The sequence below is a fragment of the Halichoerus grypus genome, chromosome X, assembly GCF_964656455.1.
Source record: "Halichoerus grypus chromosome X, mHalGry1.hap1.1, whole genome shotgun sequence".
Lineage (NCBI taxonomy): Eukaryota > Metazoa > Chordata > Mammalia > Carnivora > Phocidae > Halichoerus > Halichoerus grypus.
The window spans coordinates 123,830,522-123,850,455 of NC_135727.1; the positions used below are offsets into that span (position 1 = coordinate 123,830,522).

General features: G+C 40.3%; 1 pseudogene; it reads left to right on the top strand.

Annotated features, from left to right (window-relative positions):
* The first annotated feature begins 5,255 nt into the window (after positions 1-5,255).
* LOC118555305 (U4 spliceosomal RNA) lies at positions 5,256-5,368 on the top strand (annotated as a pseudogene).
* Positions 5,369-19,934: the final 14,566 nt, after the last annotated feature.

The window sequence follows — 19,934 nt, forward strand, 5'->3', positions numbered from 1 at the left end:
GGCTCCCACCTCTACTTTTTCAAATGATATACAGATGAAGTTCCAAGGTGAAAGCAAGCTTCCTACATTGTAGTTCCATTATGAAGAGAGGGCTCCAGAACAATACCAGCAATGGCCTCCAGCTGAAGACCATCAGGGACACACTTGTTCAGCTTGAGTGGAACAAGGTGGGTTTATTGCGAGCTGCAGCCAGGGAGAAGGTGTACCTTGCGAAGCTGTGGGGCGTCTCAGTGAGGGGGTTAGAAAGGACTTATTAGTGAACTGGGCTTGTGTTAGGATATTTGGGAAGGAGGTAAGGAACTGGGAGCTTTGCTTTGGATTGGATGCTGCCAAGAAGAGGGGATTTTTTATGATTGGGCACTTCTTGCCAAGGAGGACACTAGAATGAGGCAAAGAAGCAGCAGTCACTCATTTGCTGGGAGAAGGACCGTTTCCTATTTTGTGGTTTGGACAGTATTCGTGTTTTGCCTGTGTTCAGGCAGGATTATAGAGTGGGTCACTTAGCGACCATGGTCACTAAAGTGGGCTTGTCTGATACTCTGTGACATTGTTTATGGTCACTAGGAGAACAGCCAGGACCAGCTGTGAAGGCCTGACCAGCTTCTGGATGTCAGAGCCTGCTTTTTTTCTTCTTTTTTCTCTACAGTTAAAATTTATTGTTTATGTTGTGCTAGGCACTGTGCTAAGTACTTTACATATGCAGATTGAATCATCTCCACCTTATGAGGTGGCATTATGATCATCCTTATTTAACAGATGTAGGAACTGGCACCTGCATTGCTAACCAGTTTGTCCAAGGTTGGGGTGTGAGTTCAGACTGATGCCAGAGTCCACGGTGTCTTAACCCCTCCTCTACAAAACCATGAGGCTGTGCCTGGGCATTAAGACTCAAGTCAGGGCCGCTTTATAAATAGCAAGGGTATTAATATATGTGGTGCCTAGCTTGAACTAGAAGCCAAGCACAAATCCGAAACAAATTATAGCAGCACACCTATACTATGAAGCCATTTAAAATTATGTTGTAGAAAGATACTTATTGACATGGAAAAACCGTTAATGATATAGGAACAACAAAAAGCATTACAAAACAATCTGGATTTCTGCTCACCTGAGGAACTTTTTTTTTTAAAGATCTTATTTTTTTAAAGATTTTATTCATTTATTTGACAGAGACACAGTGAGAGGGAACACAAGCAGGGGAGTGGGAGAGGGAGAAACAGGCTTCCCGCTGAGCAGGGAGCCCAACTCGGGGCTGATCCCAGGACCCTGGGATCATGACCTGAGCCGAAGGCAGACACTTAATGACTGAGCCACCCAGGTGCCCCCTGAGGAACTTTTTTTTTTATTTTTTTTTATTTATTTTTTATTTTTTTAAAGATTTTTTATTTATTTATTTGAGAGAGAGAGAATGAGAGAGAGCAAGCACATGAGAGGGGGAGGGTCAGAGGGAGAAGCAGGCTCCCCGCCGAGCAGGGAGCCCGATGCGGGACTCGATCCAGGGACTCCAGGATCATGACCTGAGCCGAAGGCAGTCGCTTAACCAACTGAGCCACCCAGGCGCCCCCCCTGAGGAACTTTTTAAACCTGAAGTTTAGACCCACTGAGACAAAATATTGACGGTGGGGCTCCAGCATCTGTATACCCAGGAATTTGAACTCTTCTCGTACAGGCTAAGCCTAGCATTTTGAGGGGCAAACTGAGGCAGATGCTCGTCAGACTTTACTGTTGTATGATCAAGAACATTAATGGTTCTCAGAAATTCAGAACTGTGGGACACGGCTGTTTAACATTCTTTCTGGACATTTTACTTAGCGAGGGTCTGCTGGTGCGCTTGAAGATGCTCCAGGTGATTATTTACATCCGTGGGCAAGTTTGAGTAAAGCCACTATTTGCATTAGATCTGCCCCTAGTGATAAGTACAAAAAATAACTTTTGGTTCTCAACCAAAATTAATATTAAGTGTTCAAAGCTGAGGCTTTCTCCTTGTAACAGAACCAAATAATAATAGTAACTATTTATGAAGTTACATGGCCACATACCAGGGTTTTCATTCATCTTTTTATTTATTGCCACAAACAGCCCTCTGGTGTAGCTATTATTACCTCCACTTAAAACAAGAAAACTAAGGCACAGGGACAGTGAGGGACTTGGCCAAGGAGGCATGTCAATAAATGTGTCACTCTGAGTCCAGTTCCCAGGTCCTGCTACTTTCTCAGTTTACTTGTTAACATCCCAGCAAGTTTTACAAGCTTTGAAAAGGCATGCAAAAGTCTAAAGAGATTTTAAATGTCTATGTCTTTATACTACTCTGTAATCTCTGCTTTCTGCACCTGTGATATATCAAATTAGCCCTAGCACAGAGAATTCATTTGCATGACAAGAGGACACTAAGTTTACAGTCATAGAATCTTTTCAGTCTTCAGGATATTGAGAGTCAGATCAGCTACAATAGCCAGATTAAAAGTCTCCTTAGAGTTGGAATTCCAGAGAAATTTACAGAAAATAGTTTTATACAAGGTCCAAAATATCAAATCAGTTTTGGGGCGCCTGGGTGGCTCAGTCGTTAAGCGTCTGCCTTTGGCTCAGGTCATGATCCCAGGGTCCTGGGATCGAGCCCCTCAGCGGGAAGCCTGCTTCTCCCTCTCCCACTCCCCCTGCTTGTGTTCCCTCTCTCGCTGTCAAATAAATAAAATAAAATCTTTAAAAAAAAAAACCAAATCAGTTTTTTAAAAATTTGACTTACATGATAGAGTCCAAATGCCAAGGCCTCTGGAGTATTAAAGCCTAATTGAAGTTTGGTGCAGTAATTTTAAAGGGAGCACCGAATGTCTTATTCATGTCAAATTTGCTTAAGACTCAGATAACAATTCTAAGTAAAATGACTATATTTTTGGCTAATTTTACATAAAAATGACTTTGTATTTTGAAAAATAAAACTACTTTAATTGTATATTTTGAATTATTGGTGAACCTTGACTGGGGAACAAATTCACATAAACTACATTTTGTTTTTAAACATATTCTGAAATTTATTAGTTTCTTGATCATTTAAGCATTCACATTTTGGTTAGTGAATCTTGCAAACAGTGTTGTTTGGTTTTATCATATTTGAAAAATGACTTTTTGGTCCCTATAATTAATTTTTTTTTAATTTTTGGTTTTTGAAGAAGGACTGATAAAGAGAATTGAGCTACAGTAAATGTTTATTATTAGCTTTCAGTTCTCCCAGGAATCATGGCTAGAGGTATACTTCCTCTTTTTTTTTTAAGATTTTATTTAATTATTTGACAGAGAGAGACACAGCCAGAGAGGGAACACAAGCAGGGGGAGTGGGAGAGGGAGAAGCAGGCCTCCCGCCGAGCAGGGAGCCCGATGCGGGGCTCAATCCCAGGACCCTGGGATCACGACCTGAGCCGAAGGCAGACACTTAACGACTGACCCACCCAGGCGCCCCGAGGTATACTTCCTCTTTACTCACATCTGTAATTAATGTTTATGTCATGGTGATGTTGTTTTTAAAAAACAGAAGCTCACGGGGCGCCTGGGTGGCTCAGTTGGTTAAGCCTCTGCCTTCGGCACAGGTCATGATCCCAGGGTCCTGGGATCAAGCCCCACATCGGGCTCCTTGCTCAATGGGGAGCCTGCTTCTCCCTGTGTGTGCTCTCTCATCTCTCTCTCACACTGTCTGACAAATAAATAAGATCTTTAAAAAAAAATAAAAAAATAAAAAACAAGCTCATGAAAAGAATACCATATGAGTATGTGATTAATGGATCATGAAAAAGATTAGCTCAATCACCAAATTAAAAGTTACTGATTTAGATTTTTCTTTATTATACTTGTATTGCATGTAGTAAAACCTAGACTAAAGATGGCAAATTTGAGGGACGCCTGGGTGGCTTAGTCGGTTAAGCGTCTGCCTTCTGCACAGGTCATGATCCCAGGGTTCTGGGATCAAGTCCCGCATCAGGCTCCTTGCTCAGCTGGGGGCCTGCTTTCCTTTGGCCTGCCGCTCCCCCGCTTGTGCTTTCTCTCTCTCTCTGACAAATAAATAAATCTTTAAAAAAAAGTAAAGATGGCAAATTTGAGTTCAAAAGTAACTGAAAATGATTTTTACATCCTATTTTTTGAGATTAACATTTACTACAAATATGATATTTTAGGGATGTTCAGTGACATACAGACTTCTGTCCCCAATCTTATTCTGTCTACATTCACAATACTCCCCAATGAGAATTAGCATTCACAAGAATGATTCTGAGGTATTGTCACAGGTTTTTTCCATGCCACCCAAAAGATAAGATTTTCGGCATCACCGTTGTGTTGATTGTATGGTAATGATTGGATTGTATGGTAATGATTTTATTTGGTAGATCCCAAAAGATTTGCCATATTCTTTATTGTGATAGCAGATCTCTCCCTCTGGCCCAGGCCTGACCCGGTGAAATATCTCATCTCCCCACCAAACAGAATCATTCCTTGTTCTTGCTACTTGGACATGGGGAAAGAGCAACGTGAGTGGAAAGGAAGCAGCCAAACTCTGACTGGGGTGACATGTTTCCCACCCCACGGAGAGGATGATATATAATAACAATGTATGAAACTAACTCATAAAGAGAAGCAGAAACAAGTTGAAATCCCAATGGGTAAGGTGTATTGGTTGTGGTCTTCCCTGATTTCTCAGATTCTGCAGCTTTTTCTTAGATTCAGTCAGTGAGCTACCTAAGCTATCAAAGGCAATATGTTCTTTTTTCTTTAAGTTGCTTTCAGGTGGGTGTCACTTGCAACCAAGAGTCCTAAAGAATGTAATAGTCAACATACTGAGTACCTGCTGATATGGCCACTATTTTGTATGTAGCAAAAGCAGGAAAGTGAGCCAAGTTATTTTAGACACACTTAAAAAAAAAAAAGATCGATTTATTTATTTTTTAGAGAGAGAGAGTGTGTGCGGGGAAGGGAGGGGCAGAGAGAGAGAGAGAATCTCAAGCAGACTCCCCACTGAGCATGGAGTCTGATGCGGGGTTCCTTCCACAACCCTGAGATCAGGGCCTGAGCCTAAATCAAGAGTCAGTCGCCCAATCAACTGAACCACCCATGTGCCCCAGACACATTTTTTTTTTATATCAAGTGCCCTTTTTAATGCTCATCACCCACTTACCCCATCCCCCCCCCACCTCCTCTCCAGCAACCCTCAGTTTTTTTCCTGTAGTGCCCCTAGGCACACTTTTACCAAGGTTTGAAATATAAAGGATTATAGCTTTGTGCAGTGACAGTATTGTAGCCAATGAGGTTTATCCAAGGTGCAATTATTGCTAATTGAAAACTTTCCCCAGTACCCTGCCGTGATAACTTGAAATATAAAGATTGTACCAGAGGTGGTATTAGAGTGGTACAAGGCTCTCCACAAGCCTTATACCAAATTTAATTTTTCATTCTCTTGGCATGAAATTAAAGTTTAATAATGAAAAAATAAATATTAGGTATAACGATAAATCATATCCCAGGTTTGCAAATGGTTTTCTGAGAATGGTACACACAAGCCTGGCTTGTGCATATTGTTTCACAAATATTGGTTTGTTGCAGTAAGAGGCTAGAAGGATGGAGAAAGACGAGTTCTCATATAGGAACAGAAAGTTTGCAAAAGAGGCTGAAATGTTAAATTCTTCTGCTTTTCTTTACTCAACACTTCATTTCCTTTGGAGGAAAATAGTGAATCTGATTCTCAGTCAACCCTTCCTGGGTTATAATTAAACCTGGGGAGGTTACACAGACAAGATATGATTTACTTAGGGGTTAGCGTGTGGCTGAAAGAAGGTTGGGTTCTAATTAACATAAGAGATGGGGAGACCTGCAACCCTAATTCTTTATGGTAGTACTTACCCAGAGTCCCATCTCCACCCCACCAATGGGGCCAACTATAAACTGCAAAATCATGAATCCCACTCCTTTGTCTCTACTCCACACACACTCTACTACGTTGTCAGAACTCTTGTCTCTAAACTACCTGCTTGTCTTGTACCCATGGAGTACTCAAAGTATCTCAAATGCAATGAGTCCAAAATGAAACTCATCACATTTCTTCCTAAACTTCCTGCTGTGTCTCAGTGAATTTCTGTGGCTAAATCATTATGCACTCTATTGTTCAAGGCATGTGTCTGGATACCACCCGTTCACTTTTCTGCCTCACTTTCAACATTCAATCAGTTTTTCCTAAATAGCTCTTAAAATTTGTAGTCATCCTTGACACCCCCTTTCTCTCTGCCCTCTCAGTAATCCTGCACCAAGTCCTAGCACCTAAATACCTGTCCAACTCATTTATCTTTTACTCTATCTCTGCTGCTGCTACTGTGGTCTGAGCCACTGTCCCCTCTCTCCGGGATCAGCATGGTAATCTCCTAACTGGATTCCTTGTTTCCATTCTGGACTCTGTACAATCTTTTCTCCATGGTGCAGTGGGATGGGCTGTTTAATATGTAGATCTGCCATGATACCCCATTGCTTTCGATCTTTCAGGGGCTTCCCTTTGCTCTTAGAAAGAAGGCATTGTGTAGTCTGGACGTGGCATTTCTCATGGCACTCTCCTCCCTTTTTTTACATTATCTATGCTGATCTTGTCTCAGGTCCTTTAACATCCTACCAGAATGTTCTTTCATCCCCCTCACTTTTTTTTTTATTGAAGTATAATTAAGATACAGTGTTATATTAGTTTTAGGTGTACAGTGTAACGATCCCACAATTCTGTACATTACTTGATAAGGGATTAATATCCGGAATATATAAGGAACTTACACAGCTCAACATCAGGGGAAAAAAAAATCCAATTAAATTTCCAAAGAAGACATCCAGGTGGCCAACAGACACATGAAAAGATGCTCATCATCATTCATCATCAGGAAAATGCAAATCAAAACTACAGTGAGATCACCTCACACCTGTCAAAACGGCTACAATCAACAGCACAAGAAACAAGTGTTGGCGAGGATGTGGAGGGAAAGGAACCCTTGTGCGCTGCTGGTGGGAATGCAAGCTGGTGCAGCCACTGTGGAAAACAGTATGGAGGGTCCTCAAAAAATTAAAAATACAACTACCCTATGATGCAGTGATTCCACTACTGAGTATTTGCCCAAAGAAAATGAAAATACTACTTCCTTCATCCCTTTGCCTAGTTGCCAAATTAGTCTTTCCAGACCTCAAGGGTAGGCTCATTATATGTCCACTGGTCCTTTCATTTTATCTTAGCACTCATCTCAGATTATCATTATGCGTTCATTTGTATAGTTATTTGTCTCTCACTAAATTGTAACTCCTAGGAGATGCAGGTCTGTGTTTTCTTTTACAGTGTATCCCAAGAGCCTTACATTTTTCCATTCACTTGACATAATGGTGATTCAGTATATTTGAAATAGGACTATTCATGCTTTACACCATGTGCATTATGCATTAAGTAGGCTTTGGGGGCCAGAGGGTAAACCTAACCACCATTTATAATATAGTTTCATGTAGAAGCTATTGTTTAAGAACAACCAAACTAAATGAATTTCTGAGACCTCCCACTAAAAAGTTAGAAACTCTTAAATTATAGTTATTTAATATACATATTATTAACTTTTGTCTTAGTAATATAGCAATGTGCAGACTATATTACCAGAAAGTGTTTAGAAGTTAATGGATATTTAGGGGCGCCTGGTGGCTCGGTTGGTTAAGCGTCTGCTCAGGTCATGATCCCAGGGTCCTGGGATTGAGCCCCATGTTGGGCTCTCTGCTCAGCGGGGAGCCTACTTCTCCCTCTCCCTCTGCCTGCCAATCTACCTGCTTGTGCTCTCTCTGTCAAATAAATAAATTAAATCTTTAAAAAAAGTTAATGGAGGGGCGCCTGGGTGGCTCAGTCGTTAAGCGTCTGCCTTCGGCTCAGGTCACGATCCCAGAGTCCTGGGATCGAGTCCCACATCGGGCTCCCTGCTCCGCGGGAAGCCTGCTTCTCCCTCTGCCGCTCCCTGCCACTCTGCCTGCTTGTGATTCCTCTCTCTCTCTCTCTGTGTCAAATAAATAAATAAAATCTTTAAAAAAAAAATAAAAAAAATAAATAAAAAAAGTTAATGGATATTTAGACAAAAGGTCTTATGTGTCATAAATGCCTCTTCTCCTTTATGTTAGAGCTACTCAGGAGAGCAGGGACTATATCGATTTTTACTTATCAGTACCTTGTGCCTAATACAACGTCTGTGACATAGGAAAACCTCAGTAAATTTTTGTGGAATGAATGAATGATGCTGTTTAGTTTGCTTACTTTTAGCCCTTTACTCCTGATGCCATATTTCTACGTCTATTCCCCTTTTACTTAATTAACTTATATTTCTCTTTTAAGCTTCAGTTCAGGCATCACCTCTTGTGCCAAGTCTTCGCAGATGCCAACTGCCCTTCTGTGTATGATCACGTGCGTGTGTATGTCACTGAGCTTCCCATCCTCTATGACCGGTGTCTGGGTTTCAGTCTCCCCCTGTGTACTGGGACCTCTTTGAGGAGAACTCTATATCTCCAGTGCAAGGCCCAGGTGGACCATAATTTCTCAAAAAAATACTTAAGTGAAATAATTAGTTAATTAATGAATGTTCAGTCTTCAAAGTTCCTGGAGCATAGCATCATTCTTGGTACATTGTAGTTGCTCTAAAATTGCTTCTTAAATGAAAGAAATGAATCAGTGGATCTTTAGCCTTCAAAATTTATCTTGATCTCAATTTATTTTATTTTTTTTAAAGATTTTATTTATTTATTTGACAGAGGGAGACACAGCAAGAGAAGGAACACAAGCAGGGGGAGTGGGAGAGGGAGACGCAGACTTCCCGCTGAGCAGGGAGCCCGATGCGGGGCTCCATCCCAGGACACTGGGATCATGACCTGAGCCGAAGGCAGACGCTTAACGACTGAGCCACCCAGCACCCCTCTTGATCTCAATTTAAATTAAAAAACGTAGTGGGGCACCTGGGTGGCTCAGATGGTTAAGCGTCTGCCTTTGGCTCGGGCCATAATCTCAGGGTCCTGGGATCGAGCCCCATGTTGGGCTCCCGGCTCAGTGGGGACTCTGCTCCTCCCTCTGCCTCTGCCTCTCCCCCTGCTTGTGCTCTCTCTCTGTCTCTCTTTCAAATGAATAAATAACAAGCAAGGAAGCAAGCAAGCTCGCCTCCCAGTGGGTTGCGATGCACATTGAGGGTTGAGAACTGGAGCCCTGCGGTATTAAAAAAAAAAATGTAGATAAGAGGAGCACTTGGGTGATTCAGCCAGTTAAATGTCCAACTCTTGATTTTGGCTCAGATCATGATCTCAGGGTCATGAGCTCGAGCCCCGTGTTGGGCTCCGCACTCAGCAGGGAGGCTGCTTCGGATTCTCTCCCTGTCCCTCTGCCCCTCCCCCCTTCCCCCTCTTTAAAAAATGTAAGTGACCTGAATATCTTTGCTATAAATCCAAATCTATGTATTTTTATTTTTATTTTATTTCACAAAATGCAATAAAGAGATAATATCCAAACAACAACAACAAAAAATAGAGACAGATCCCTTAACAGGTTTTAGTGAAAGCTACATTGAGACCCAAAATGGAAATCATATGCCAGAAATTTATCAAGTGTTGACCTTTAAAAAAAAAACCCAAGGGTGCCTGGGTGGCTCAGTCAGTTAAACATCCAACTCTTGATTTCAGCTCAGGTCATAATCTCATGGTTGAGAGATCGAGCCCCACATTGGGCTCCTTGCTGGGCCTGAAGCCTGCTTAAGATTCTCTTCCTCCCTCTGTCTCTGCCCCTCCCTCTGCTCACGCTCTCTCTCAAAATCAATCAATCAAAATAAAACCCAAGGTTACCTTTTATATATATAAAAAAGAGAGAGTCTTAAATGCAGCAAACTACCCATGTAATGAATATTAAAGATCTAGGGATAAAAAGTCATTGCTGGAAAAAAAGTCACTGTGGAACATTGCAGCAGTGAATTATGGAAAGCTTTTTCCCTTGAGATTGGGGAATGAGATAAGGATGCCCACTGTACCTCAGTCCTATTCAATACTGAGGTCCTAGCCAGAGCAAGAAGGCAAGTAAATGTGAAGGGCAAATGATTCAAGGGCAGGAAATGAAATTATCATTATTCTCAAATGACATCATTGTCTATGAAAAAAAAACCCAAAGCTCTATCTGTAAACTATGAGAATTAATAAGTTCATTTAGGAAGGTTCTTTCATACAGAGATAGTTGTATTTCTATATGCCAGCAATAAGCAAGTAGAAAATGAAATTTGTAATACCATTTACAATAGCATCAAAAATGTCAGATACCTAGAATAAATTTAATAAAAGATGCAAAAATGCACCATTATTGAGAGAAATTAAAAAGACCTAAGTAAATGGAGGAATAGCTCATGTTTATGGATTGGGAGATTCAGTGTTGTAATGATACCAGTTCTCAAACTGATCTACAGATTCATTAATACAGTGTAATCCTGGGAGTTTTAAAAAAATTGACAAGCAGATTCTAAATTTTGTATGGAAATAAAAAGGGTCATCAATTGTCAGGAATACTTTGAAGAGCAAGAACAAACCTAGAGGACTTATATCAAGACTTATTATAAAGCTGCAGTATTTAAGATGCTGTGGTATTAACATAAGAATAGAAAGGTAGACAAATTGAACAGAATAGAGAGTCCAGAAATAGACACACACATGTCACTTGAATTATGAGAAAGGGGTTGCTTCATTGTGGTTAGGCAAGGAGGGTCTTTTTAATAAGTGATGCTGAGTCAACTTCATGTCCATATGAAAAAGGTATCTTGACCCCCTAACTCAACCATATACAAAAATCAATCTCAGATGGATTGTAGCTGTATATGTGAAAGGTAAAAACAATAAAACATTTAGGAGAAGGCATTGGAGAATGTCTTCATGATTTTGGAGATAGCAAAATATTGCTACCTAAAAGCACTAATTATATATATATATTTTTAATTTAATTTTATTGTTGTTAGTCATCATACATTACATCATTAGGTTTTTTTTTTTTTTTTGATTTTATTTATTTATTTGACAGAGACACAGCTAGAGAGGGAACACAAGCAGGTTCCTGCGGAGCAGGGAGCCCCATGTGGGGCTTGATCCCAGGACCTTGAGATCATGACCTGAGCCGAAGGCAGACGCTTAACAACTGAGCCACCCAGGCGCCCCACATCATTAGTTTTTGATGTAGTGTTCCATGATTCATTGTTTGCGTATAACACCCAGTGCTCCATTCAATATGTGCCTTCTTTAATACCCATCACCAGGCTAACCCATCCCCCCACCCCCCTCCCCTCTAAAACCCTCAGTTTGTTTCTCAGAGTCCATAGTCCCTCATGGTTCGTCTCCCCCTCCGATTTCCCCCTTCATTTTTCCCTTCCTACTGTCATCATCATCATCATCTTTTTTTTTTTTTTTTTTTTTTAACATATAATGTATTATTTGTTTCAGAGGTACCGGTCTGTGATTCATAAGTCTTACACAATTCACAGGGCTCACCATAGCACATACCCTCCCCAATGTCCATCACCCAGCCACCCCATCCCTCCCACGCCCCACCACTCCAGCAACCCTCAGTTTGTTTCCCGAGATTAAGAATTCCTCATATCAGGTGCCTGGGTGGCTCAGTTGGTTGGGCGACTGCCTTTGGCTCAGGTCATGATCCTGGAGTCCCAGGATCGAGTCCCACATCGGGCTCCCTGCTCAGCAGGGAGTCTGCTTCTCCCTCTGACCCTCCCCCCTCTCATGCTCTCTCTCTCTCATTCTGTCTCTCACATAAATAAATAAAATCTTTAAAAAAAAATTCTTCATATCAGTGAGATCATATGATACTTGTCTTTCTCTGACTTATTTCGCTTAGCATAATACCCTCTAGTTCCATCCATGTCGTTGCAAATGGCAAGATTTTGTTTTGTTTTGTTTTTAAAGATTTTATTTATTCATGAGAGACAGAGAGAGAGAGGCAGAGGGAGAACCAGGCTCCCAAGGAGCAGGGAGCCCGATGTGGGACTCGATCCCAGGACGCTGGGATCATGACCTGAGCCGAAGGCAGACGCTTAACCATCTGAGCCACCCAGGCACCCCAATTTCGTTTTTTGTTTTTTGTTTTTTGATGGCTGCATAATATTCCATTGTATATATATACACCACATCTTCTTTATCCATTCATCTGTTGATGGACATCTTGGCTCTTTCCATAGTTTGGCTGTTGTGGACATTGCTGTAAAAGCGCTAATTAAAAAGAAAAAGTGGGGCACCTGGGTGGCTCAGTTGGTTAAGTGTCTGCCTTCGGCTCAGGTCATGATCCCCGGGTCCTGGGATCGAGTCCCGCATTGGGCTCCCTGCTCAGCGGGGAGTCTGCTTCTCCCTCTGTCTGCCGCTCCCCTACTTGTGCTCTCTCTGTGTCAAATAAATAAATATTTAAAAAAAGAAAAAGTGTACTACATTGAAATTAAGAACTTGTGTTCATCAAAGAGCAGCATAAAAATAGTGAAAAAGCAAGTCACAGTGTGGGAGAGGATATTTGAAAAGTGATGGACTTCAGCAGGGAGATGCACATTGCGAAGATACCATTTTATGCTCACCAGAATGCCTTAAATGGAAAAGACCAATAATACCGAGTTTTGGTGAGGCTGTGGAACAACTGGAACTCTCATACCCTGCAGATGGGAGTATACATTGAAGGAACTCTTTTTGAAAATTGGGAGGCTCTACTAAAGTTGAACATAAAATACCCTATGACCCAGCTGCTGTATTCTAGCTATGTGCCCTGTAGAAATGCATAGGTAAGTTTACCAAAAGACATGTACAAGAATGCTCATGGTAGCACTCTTGGCAATAGCTCCTAGACTGTCCGCTATCCCAATAGCCATCAACTGTAGACTGGATACATAAATTGTAACATATTAATACAATAGAACACAATATATCAGAGAACAAACATAGATGAGTCTCTCAATATTACTGAATGGAAGAAGCCACACACTAGGCAGTAAATACTGGGTAATTCTATTTACATAAAGTTCAAAACCAAGCAAAAATAATGCATAGTATTAGGAATTGAGATAGTGTATACCCTTGTGAGAAGGAACAAAAGAGGATATTCTGGGTGCCGTTAATGTCCTACTATGTGATGTGGCCATTGGTTACCTTTGTGAAAATGTACTGACCTGTGTACTTATGATTTGTGTACTTTTCTGTGTGTATATGTCAATTAAAAAAATTACCTGGTGGCTCAGTCAGTTAAGCGCCTGCCTTCAGCTCAGGTCATGATCTCAGGGTCCTGGGATTGAGCCCCTCCTTGGGCTCCCTGTTCAGCAAGGAGTCTGCTTCTCCCTCTGCCCCTCCCCCCTGCTTGTGCTCCCTCCTTCCCTCTCTCTCAAATAAATAAATAAAATCTTTAAAAGAATTACCTAAGGAATTTGCTTACCAGAGAGGAAAAAGATGTCAGAGGAGAATTTTTACAGAATGCTTAGGAATTAGTAAGTAGAAGATTAATGACCTAAAAGAAAAATAGCAAACAATAAATAGGCAGTCAACATGGGAGAAAATTATAATGACAGAAACATTTGAAAACATGTATAATCTCTTTAGTGTTTAGGGTAATAGATATTCAAACAACAGTACCAATTTCATGTTCTCAAATTGGTAAACGTGTAAAAGCTAGATAGTGCAAAGTTCTGGTAAAGATTAGAGGGGAGGGGGGTGGGGGGGTTGGGTTAGCCCAGTGATGGGTATTAAGGAGGGCACGTACTGCATGGAGCACTGGGTGTTACACGCAAACAGTGGATCATGGAACACTACATCAAAAACTAATGATGTAATATATGGTGACTAACATAATAAAATAAAATTAAAAAAAATATTAATTGGGGAGAATTCTTATATGCTGTTAGTGGGAGTGCAAATGGGCAAACCCAGTTTGGAGAACAATTTGGCCATAGATGGTAAAGTTGAAGATGCACTACCCTTTGATTCACCAATTCCATTTTGGGAAGATATCTAGAAAGATTCTTAACCTTATGTAACAGGAGACAAGTATGAGAATGTTCTTTGTAGTATTGGTTATTGCAAAACATTATGAAAATGATCTAAATACATGACAGATGGAGAATGGATAAAATATGTGTCATGTTCATACAATAGAACACTATACAGCAAATAAAATAACAGCCATTGTATTAGAGCTATAAAACATAATTTTAAAAACATGCAAAACAGGGGCGCCTGGGTGGCTCAGTCAGTGAAGCGTCTGCCTTCGGCTCAGGTCAGGATCCTAGGGTCCTGGGATGGAGCCCCACATCGGGCTCCCTGCTTAGTGGGGAGTCTGTTTCTCTCTCTCCCTCTGGCCCTCCCCCTGCTTGTGCTCTCTCTTTCTCAAATAAATAAAATCTAAAATCTTAAAAAAAAAAACGTGCAAAACAGTAGTGTCTAATGATCTATGCTATTTGTATAAAAATGCACAGAAACAATAAACAATAATCATGATGATGATTGCCCACAAGAAGGAGGACAAACGAGGAGGGAAGAGGCACATGTTGGGGAGGGGGTGTTCCACTTGCATAATTGTAGAACTAATTATTTTTTACTTAAAAATAACTGAGACAAACAGGATACAAGGTAAAGAATTGATAAAGCTGTGTAGTAAGTATGCAGATATCTGTTATATTATTCTCTTTAACTTTGTAATCTTTTACAATAAAAAAGTTTTAACAGGAATAAGAAGTGAAATGCTGTGCTGTTTTCCACAAAAGTAGAACTCCCTCAAAAAAAGAGAGCTACTTAGGCATGTGTGCCCGTGACACTTGACTGAATATATCTTACTGATGAATATCTTGTTCCTACATTCAAAAATGCATCCAAAAGCATAGGGAGTTGTCTTTAGACAATAATAGCTAACAGTTACATAATGCTTCCTTTGTCAGGCCCTTCTTTTCCCACCCTCTCCCCGTGGCTCTCTTTCTCCATCTCCCCTCCCCTTCCCTCGCTTCCTTCCTTTTCTCTTTCAGACTTCTTTTTTAATTGCAAAGTATTACATTCATGCAAGCACTGCATAGAACTTAAACATATAGCTTACAAATTATTGTAAAGTGAATGCTTTACAAATGCCCCAGACTGCGGCCGGCCAAGGAACACAGCCTGGTCAGCACCCGGGTCGCTTCTGCCGGGTTCTGTGGTAAGAGGCGCAGAGAGGCAGCACACATGTGTGCACTCACATCTCAATTTCCACATGTGGCAATTAAGAGATTCCTATCTAACTCTTAACTCCTAGGGTTGCTGCGAAGCTTAAATGAGAACATATTATAAAGTACTTAGAACAGTGTGCCTGGCAAGCAGAATTGTTTGCGTTCCTCTGGTCCTGTTTCTCCTCCTCCCTCACCCTCCCGCCTGTCAAATGTAACCCCCAGAGGTAGACACGAACACTATTTTCAGGACTTTCCTTTTCAGTAGGAACGTATAGACAGGCAAACTCACGGAAAATGTGTAAGACAAGACATGTAAACCTTCCTGATCTAATACTGAAATGAATACATAAAAGTTTACAGTGGGCACAATTCAGAAATTGAGGGTCCTCAAGAGACCTGTACCCTTTTTACCCAGCGGTACTTTTACACCAAGGAGAAAAGTTTATGTTGCAATGAATCTGTAACGTGAATTTTGCAATTTGAGAGGTGTGTCCCAGCTCCTGCAAACACAGTGGCTGAGAGGCGAGAGTAGTGAAGAGAGGATTGTGCAGTGTGGTCGTGTTGATCATTAATTCATCCAAAAAGTATTTAGTATGCCCTAGATACTAGAGGGGAGACGGTCTGAGGAGGTGACAGCACCAATGCTCGTTCCCGGCCTCAGGAAACCAGGGACTTGCCTCATGGACAAATTTACAAACACAGCAAAGAAAAAAAAATGTAATGATAAAGCATGTACAGAGCACTAAAGTTGCATCGAGAAGCAAGCAATTTTGTGTGTGAAGGTCAGGGAAGGGTTTTCTGGGGGAGATATTGTGCTGAAAGACAAGGAAGAACAGGAAAGGAAACGTTGGTTGTGGAGCTACATGGGAAAAGCACGTGCAGAGATTTAGATGTGAACAAAGCCCGCTTTGCCTGGAGTCTACACACACATCAGAGGGAGCTCCGGGAGTTGCTTAATGCCCAGCGTGGCCTTTTTGACCACAGTTGACAATGGAAAAATGTGGTCAAGGATGTCACATCAGCTCACTGCATTTCCTAAATCCTCACATTGGATTGTGGCTGATCTAAATCACCTATCTTATAAACATCTTTGGGTTTTCTCACCGAGATGGATGATTAATTGTGGTAACTTTATAGTTTACAGTATTGAATCTTTTCTACCATTTTTTCCTTGTTTATATCCCAGAGGAAAAAATACAAATAATAATGATTCATTTTATAAACAGAAAGCTCCTTGATTCCCTATAAAGACTGTGTCTCAGACCAAATAGGTTTGTGTTATCAAACTTCCCTTTTTTGGAAATCTTTTAAAATTTTCATCCAACAGTGTTTAAAAAAGTTTTTAGGATTATCATAAACTGATGTTGTAAAATAGCACTTGGGACAAGTCATGCATTCTTTACTCACTGTTTAAACTCTGTCATTTCAACTAGACCTAAATATTAATTCACTTTTATTAGCTTAATAACATTTTCTAGGCGATTTTATAATGAGAACTGGTTATTTTGCAGATTGGTCTCTTACAGACTTGAGACCAATAGACCTTCAAAAAGGGTCATGAAAACAACAGAATTTATAGTATTGTGACTTTTAACTTCTTTCATAACTGAGGAATGAAATATATGGAATGAAATCTATATTATATATATATATTTTCAACTAATATAATTTAATCTTTATGCTGTCTGACCACTGAATATCCATAGCAACATTGTTTTTTTAAATTTTTAAAAAAGATTTTATTTTAAAGTAATCTCTGTACCCAACATGGGACTTGAACCCACAACTCTGAGATTAGGAGTCACATGCTGCACTGATCGAGCCAGGCAGATAACCCTTTATCAACATTTTATTTATTTATTTATTTATTATTTATTTTTTATTTATTTATTTATTTATTTATAGTATGCCAGCAGGGGAGGGTGTGGGAGAGGGCGAGAGAATCTTAAGCAGGTTCCATGCTGAGTGCGGAGCATGATGTGGGGCTCAATCTCACAACCCTGAGATCATGACCTGAGCCGAGAGCAAGAGTTGGACGTTTAACTGACTAAGCCACCCAGGTGCCCCCATAAACATTGTTTATATTAGATTTTAAGTTACAAGGGACAAATAAACGTGGCTAATAAATTACTCTGAGCTATCTAATTATTCTGGGAGACAAATGAAGATAGTGTGTTTTAACATGAATTTAGTGAAAGAAATCAAAATAAAATAAATCTCAAAACCCATGACATCACCGTTTCCTCCTAATGACCTTTTTTTAGTCTTGAGAACACTTTAATCCTTTGAATCTCATTTTCCGTATACAAACTAAAAGTAGCCATCCATGTTACCCTCCGAATTACTAGCAATCATCAACCTCTTAAAGACTTTATAAAGACAGTAGTAAAGGACTAGGATTGTAATTTGGAGATAGGAGGCCAGATCTTACTGGATAACCAAGCTATGTCCTAGGAAGTTATATTAGCAGATATGTTCTAAAGCTCAACTGAATAACTGCTCTGCCTAAGTGACTTTATTTCACTTAGCAAGAAATATACAGACTTTTAATAACAGCAGATTATTAGTATGTATGCATTAGCAGTATGTAGGGGTCTCCAAAATGATTTCAATCTTTAGAGTCCATCTGAATTGACTCAGCATTTCAACAAGCAATACAACTTTGGAAAAAAGCACACTTGTGTCTCTTCTTTCAACCCAGTGACCTCTTTGTGTTCTTCAGAGGATGGAGTGTGCATTCCATTAAATTTTCTTTCACCAAGACCTCTGATGACCTTGTTGCTGTACCAAGTGACAAAATTCAGTTTTTCAATTTTGCTCTTGCTTTCCTTAAATACCCTACTCCCTTTGCTTCTGTGTCACTATTCTTGCCTCTTCTTCTCCAAGCTTTCTGGCACTCCTCAGCTTCCTGTCTCTGCTTCTCTTCCTTTAACTGTTGATGTTCCTTTAGGGTTTTCTTCTATGCCGCCTTTTCTTTTTACCGTACACCTTTTAAATTCTTTCTTCCATGAACTGTGTGTGTGTGTGTGTGTGTGTGTGTGTGTGTGTGTGTGTGATATTTTCAGTTGGTACAAAATCCCAAAGGTACAAAGGGTGTTGAGTGAAGACTACTTGGCTTTCTACTCCTAGCCACCTGATTTCTCTTTTTAGGGGAGCCTCCATTATGGATTTCTTGTGTGTCTTTACAGAGTCATTCTATGCATATACAGGCACACAAACATGACACTGTATAGTACTATATACAGTATTATTGTGTGTTATGCTTTTAAAAAATTTATTGAGATATAATTGATAGTTTAGGTGTACAATGTACCAATGCAACATTGTATACATTATGAAGTGGTCACTACTATGAACCTAGTTACCATCTGCCATAAAGTTAATACAATATTATTCACTATATTCCCCATGCCATACATTACATCCCTATGACATTTATTATATGACTATAAGTTTGTACTTTTTAATCCCCTTAACCCATCCCCCCCTCCACCCCCTCTGGCAACCACCAGTCTGTTCCCTGTATTTATGAGGTTGAATTTTGTTTTGTTTTTTAGGTTCCATATATAAGTTAAATCATGCACTATTTGTCTTTCTCTGTCTGACTTATTTCACTTAGTATAATACCCTCAAGGTCCATACATGTTGTTGCAAATGGCAAGATCTCATTCTTTTTACAGCTGATTAATATTACATTGTATATATATGCCACATCTTCTTCTGTATCCATTCATCTATCAATGGACACAGGTGGTTTCCATATCATGGCTATTGTAAATAATGCTGCAGGAACGTAGGGGTGCATGTATCTTTCCGAATTAATGTTTTTGCTTTCTTCAGATAGATACGCAGTAGTGGAATTCCTGGATCATATGGTGGTCCCGTTTTTTATTTTTTGAGGACACTCCATACCGTTTTCGGTGGTGGCTGCACCAACTTGCATTCCCACCAATAGTACACATTAGGGTTTCTTTTTCTGTACATCCTCTCGAACACTTTTTATTTCTTGTCTTTTTGAGTCTAGCCATTCTGACAGGTGTACGGTGATTATCTCATTGTTTTGTTTTAAAATTTTCCTCTCATTTCTTTTTTTTTTTTAAGATTTTTTATTTTTGTGAGGGGGGAGGGAGGGAGGGAGAGGGCGCACAAGCAGGGGGAGGGGCAGAAGGAGAAGCAGATTCTCGCTGAGCAGGGAGCCTGATGTGGGACTCGATCCCTGGACTCTGGGATCATGACCTGAGCTGAAGGCAGATGCTTAATAGACTGAGCCACCCAGGCACTCTCATTTCTTTTTTTTAAGTTTATTTTTTTTAGTATTCTCTACACCTGATGTGGGGCTTGAACTCACAACCCTGAGATCAAGAGTAGCATGCTCTTCTGACTGAGCCAGCCAGGTGCCCCTCTCATTGTGGTTTTGAGTTGCATTTCCCTGATGACTCGTGAGGTTGAGCATTATTTTATGTGCCTGTTGGTCATCTGTAGGTCTTCCTTGTAAAAATACCTATTCGGATCCTCTGTCCATTTTTTTAAATCAGATTTTTGTTGTTGTTATTGAGTTTTATGAGTTTTTAAAATATATTTTGGATATTAACCCCTTATCTGTTATATGATTCGCAAATATCTTCTCCCATTCGGTAGGTTGCCTTTTTGATTTGTTGATGGTTTCCTTTGCTGCACAGTTTTGTAGTTTGATGTATAGTCCCATTTATTTATTTTTGC